The following is a 6185-nucleotide window of genomic DNA, read 5'->3' on the forward strand; positions in this document are numbered from 1 at the left end:
CAGGTAGTCCTCTGCACTAGCTGGAATGAAAAATTCAAGGGGTGCAGAGTCTGATACCGCTGCTAGAGTAGGGAATTCAACATAGATGCATTTCTCAATACTTGTTTGTGTTAATGGCACCATAAACAGGTCTAGCTCCGACTTAAAGCTTGTGACAGAAAAACCAGCGACATTCTCGTTAGAAAATGTCTCTCGTCTTCTGACGTTTTGTCGACTTGCTTCTCCTTGCTTGTTTATTTTTTCTAGTCTTAATATGGGTCTTCTAATTTGTTGTTCGGCTACGCCTCTTTGGTGGGGAACTCCCTCTTTTCCCAATTCAATTCAATTAAATTTTATTTATATAGCGCCAAATCACAACAACAGTTATCTCACAGCGCTTTTCATAAAAGAGCAGGTCTAGACCGTACTCTGTGATGCTATTTACAGAAGCCGAGCAGCACTAGGCGACAGAGGCAAGGAAGAACTTCTTTTAAGAGGCAGAAACCTCGAGCAGAACCATGGCTCAGGGTGGGCGGCCATCTGCCTCCACCGGTTGGGGTGAAGGAGAGAGAGAGAGAGAGAGAGAGAGAGAGAGAGAGAGAGAGGGAAGGAGAGGAACAGAGAGAAAAAGAGAGGGATGGAAGGAGAGAGAAAGGAGGGAGGCAGCCTACACAATATACACACAGAGGTACAGACAGTAAAGGTGATGTTGCTATAGACTAAATGAAAAATGGTACAGATATTTATAGTAGTGTTAATGATAACAATCGTAATGTTAATGATTATAATAACAATAATAACAATAAGACTAGCAACAATAGTTGTTGCAGCAGAGGGTGTCGAGCAGGAACACGGGGGCAGCAGGTGACCCGCAGCCACAGATCCAGACTCCACAGCTCCAGAGCCAGAAAACCTGCAGGAAGTGATATTAGGAGAGAGGAGAGGGACGAGAAAGCACAAGACTACCGGAAAGGGGAGAATTTGTGTTAGTAACACGCATAGGGGGTTGCATACAGAGGGAGAGAAAGTAGAGGAGAGAGGAGCTCAGTGCATCATAGGAAATCCCCCGGCAGTCTAGGCCTATAGCAGCATAACTAAGGGATGGTTCAGGACTCACCTGAGCCAGCCCTAACTATAAGGAGGTCGTTTTATTGGTCGGGGGGCCACGGCCACTATACCCGACCCCTCTTGACGTCTGTTCATGACGTTAGTAATCCATGTTTTTAGCGGCTGTCTTTAAATTAGGGGCAAAAAATGGAAATCCTTTCTTGAATAAGGGGAATGCTAATCTAAACAAACCCCTAAAGATACCCCCTAACCCTGCACCATACTGAGCACCGAGCCCACTGTATCCTGGTAAATCACCACCCGCTTGGGCTGTATAATATGCAACGTACTTGTCCGCATTGTGACCATATGGATGGTACATGTTTGCTCCTTGTCTAATACTGATATTTTACGGGTCTAAAGTGTAGCTTTATTATCACTTTGCCGTACATAAAAGGGATATGTTGATTCTGATCTGTCTTGAGATAAATCTCAATACTATCAATGTGTGTTTTGCAGAGCCTCAGATAGTGTGGTCTGTCATAAGTATTTGTGATCATTTGTGATTTGGCCCCGATATATGTACTATTTTTAAAAGAGGGACGTAACTATCCCCTACCGTTTGATGATCAACAATATCGGTATAAACAAATATATTATACATCCCTACATTAACATCGGCAGGATGTGGTGCCAAATATGGCATCTGTGTCAACACTGTGTTAGTTCGTGGCTGAGATCTAAATGTTGCAATTCCCTCATGAGTTTTAAAAGCCGCTCCGGGGATAAATCCCAACATTTGTGTAAGTTTTCCTTGAAACATTAATTCTACGTCTCTCGTTGGTAAAATGCTTACTCTGTTGGTAATGTTGTTGTAATCAAGCTCAATGTGACCCATATCGTTTTCAGATAAACAGCTGTTTAGTTCAGCTATTATCTGTGACATTGTTGTATAGAATCCTTGTGTCGCTGATAGAACTACCCTCTTGTTGGATTTTTTATCAAACAACAAATTCTGAGTCTTGTGATGAAAAAGATTTCCATGTTTTTGGATATTGTATTTCTATCAAACCCACCTCGTATGCTGATTTAAAGTGTAAAGGCTTGGATAGTTTCGTTCTAAAGTTTGCTATTGTATTGCTCGGGTAAAATAATGCAGACGAGTTGTTGGGCAGGGTGACAAAAAAATCCTCTGTATCCATTTATACGTGTGTTTGTAATCTGCTAAGGTAGCTGAATGACCTGTTTTTCCAAAACCCACAAGTTAAATTTATCTGGCCATCCAACCCATTTGACTAATACCATGTCCCGGCCGGTCTTTTCATTCTAGATAAAATCTTTTCTATTTTAAATGTTTTGTTTTTATCTATACTTTTTGCATCTCTTGCTCATAAAATGTTCCCTGTAATATTTTACCGTCATAGTCTTTTAAACTGTAAACAGGAGGGTCCCTTGACACGCATTCCTTTACAGTGAAATATTCATCAGTATAATTTTTTAACCTAAAATAACCTTTTTAAAAGGGCAGCGTAGTTTTGAAATTCTTACAGTATCGCCCTCCTCATATTTAAAACGAATTACACTTTTATCTTTTATCCAACGAAGGTTAAAATCAAGGGCAACTGGACTTGGTTGAAGATAACCATGTCCAGTTGCCCTTGATTTTAACCTTCGTTGGATAACTATGACCTGGATGACTGAGAATCTTCATAGACACTTTTATCTTTTGTTTTATACAAGTTGTTAAATATGACATCTTCATTGTCTTTTGTTACAGCAATTGGTTTCATTTTAATACTACGATGATATACACTTTTCAGAAAATCAGTACAAGCACCTATGATTTTACAAACCAAAGATTCAGTTAAGCAATACATCACATCAGCAACATCGACATGTTGTTTTCTGGTTAGCATTAAAACACACAAATCAATGCTAAAAGTACAAAAAACACATGACCCGTATGAAACTCATTATCGTTCACAGGAAAAACATTTGCTATATCGAGTAGAGTAGATTTCACATCTGCATATTTATCCACTGTCATTTGCACCATGGTACGCCATCCAGAGGTCATTTGTCTAACACATTCTATTTGTTTGTCAACTCTAGAACAATATAGTGACCTATCTGTGTCACATATCGCATTGTTAACAGCTTCACACAACAGTGCTCTCATCTTATACACGATGTATTTCTTTTTGACATGGTTTAGCAGACTAGACACATTCCCCATTGTTCTTAGTTTTGTTCCCCCTTCCAGATGTCCAGAGATTCCTTAACTACTGTGCTCACACTGTCCTCCACTCTAACTACCCGTTTCAGCGAAACAATGAGAAAAGGGTTCCTCAGCCATATCTGTAGAGCAGCTGCTCCAATGTCTCGAATACTGCACCAACCCAAGACTGCATAGGATGTACTTTTGAGCATCAGCGAAATTTTCGAAAGCTTCTGCGTAATTTCCCTCTTATGTCCTTTGATTTAAAAGAAGGGCAGCGTGAGGTGGTGAGTTTTTGTGGAATACCCGTACCGAGTATCCCCCTAACTGGAGTAGATGCTTCGGCCCTGGTTTCTGACAAGCTAGCCAGTACAATGGCGGTGCTAACGGGGAATTGTCAGCTTGAAAATTCTGCTCCTAATGATATTGGATACATCAATCCTGCTGTTAAAAAACATATTGCTCATAAAACTTTTCAAACAGTTAATCATGCAAAGGTCGTTTGGGACCCGGAGCGGAAACCAAGAGGGCTTTTGGGTGGTCACCTAAACATCCGAAGTATCATCTCTAAAACCAATCAGTTGACTCATTTATTAGCGAATTCAAATCTGGACTTTTTGTGTATATCTGAAACATGGCTTCAACAATCTACTCCTATTAATGTATTTACAATGAATGGTTTTCAATGGTTTAGGCGAGACAGGACTGTGGGAAAAGGGGGCGGGGTACTTATGTATGAAAAAGACTATCAAATGCGAATGTATGTTTTTTTAAGTCAGCTATCTCCCTTGAGTATGTTGCACTGAAAGTCATCTTGTCTCAGCAAATGTCATTCATTATTATAGGCCTCTATAGACCCCCAACTGCCAATGATACATTTTATACAGAACTTACTGACAGTCTTAAAGAATGTGACCAGAATAAAAAAATTATTCTCATGGGGGATTTTAATCTTAACTGGGAAGACAAGTTAAAGAGGAGAAAGTTAAAAGTAATTACAGATCAATTCCATTTAGAACAGCTGGTAAAAGGCTCAACTAGAATCACAAAACGCTCCAGTACACAACTCGATCTTTTTTTTTTTGCAATAAACCAGAAAGGATAACAAAAAGTTATAATTTTATCACTGGCTTATCTGACCACAACTTAACTCTGGTGGCAAGGAAATTAACTAAAAATAGATTTAAGAATAACACATCATCCTGCCGCAATAATGCTCTCTTTATACCAAAATGTAAGCAGGACACATTTGATACTGAGATACATAATTTGGACTGGGGAGATGTATTATCTTCTGAAAACCTGGAGAATAGTTGCCAGTTATTTACATCAAAAATTAATGTTGTGAGAGATAAATTCACTGTTAAAACTAAGAGAAAAAATAGAAACAAGGTCAATTTGCCTTGGTTCAGTGAAAATTTATGGAAACTGATGAAGAGTAGAGATGCTGCCTTAAAAAAGTCCATCAAGACTAAAAGAGATACAGACATATTGGTTTACAAAGGCTTGAGAAACAAAGTGGTTAATGAATTGAGATTGGCCAAGTCACAATTTTTTCTCAAACTTTTGAAGGATGCTAACGGTAATAGTAGCCAAATATGGAAAAGTATTAATAATTTAATAGGGAGAGCTTACCATTATACAGAGGATATCCGGCTTACAGTTCGAAACAAGATAATAGATGATGACATAAAAATTGCCTCTGCTTTTAATTCTTTTTTTATTGATTCTGTTCAGGAATTAGGAAACCATTTTAAACTTGGGGAACAATGTAATAGCTTTGGTATTGCAAGAGAGGGTTTTAACTTAGTCGCAGTAAGTGAAGAGGAAATAAAGAAAGTGATTTGTTCCCTAAGAAATTCAAAAAGCAAAGATGCTTTTCATCTGGACACAATGTTTATTAAAAAAAAACATTCAGCTACTCTAACCCCCCCTATTGCCCATTTAGTAAACCTCTCAATTACTCATAGTTTATTTCCTATAGACTGGAAAAATGTGATTGTAATTCCTATCTTTAAAGCTGGCGACCGCCATGTAGTCAGTAATTACAGACCCATTAGCTTGTTACCAGTAATTTCCAAGGTTGCTGAAAAAGTGGTCATAAACCAACTTACAGATCACATTAACAGTTGCAACCCTGGTCTAAATTCAGTCCAGTTTGGATTTAGAAAACTTCACTCCACAGAAACAGCAGTTCTATACTTAACAGAGCAAATTAGATCTGTTCTTGATAAAGGAGGAGTTGTGGGAGCTGTGTTTCTGGACTTAAGTAAGGCCTTTGACACAGTTAATCACAATGTCCTCATGTCTCGACTCATTAGCTTCAATCTTTCGTCCAAAACACTTGCATGGATTTCGTCTTACCTATCCAATAGAAGGCAGTGTGTAAAAATCAATGACACGTGCTCCAGCTCCTTGGGGTACACAACGGGTGTGCCTCAGGGATCTGTGTTAGGCCCACTACTCTTTAGCTTATACATTAATAACCTACCTCAGCATTGTCATGATGTAGAGGTACAACTCTATGCTGACGATACAGTTTTGTACACCCATGCAACATCAGCTCAACAAGCTGCTACTAAATTAACCAACGCCTTGGTTGGAGTGGCCGAGTGGTTAGACCAATCCTGCCTAACCTTGAATATAGGTAAGACGAAAGGCATGTTCTTTTCCAAAGCTAAACTAAACACCCTAGACATAAACATCTGCTTTAAAGGTGAACAGATTGAGACTGTTACTGAAATTAAATATCTTGGAGTGCTGCTTGATCCAAACCTGACTTTCAAAAAACACATAAAGACAATGACAAAAATTATTAAATACAATTTGAAAAATTATAGACAGATTAGATCCTCTCTATCAATAGAGGCTGCTAAGATATTCTTACATGCCCTTATTTTTTCACACATCGCATATTGTATTACCTGCTGGGGGCAGGCTA

The sequence above is a fragment of the Micropterus dolomieu genome, linkage group LG06, assembly GCF_021292245.1.
Source record: "Micropterus dolomieu isolate WLL.071019.BEF.003 ecotype Adirondacks linkage group LG06, ASM2129224v1, whole genome shotgun sequence".
Classification (NCBI taxonomy): Eukaryota; Metazoa; Chordata; class Actinopteri; order Centrarchiformes; family Centrarchidae; genus Micropterus; species Micropterus dolomieu.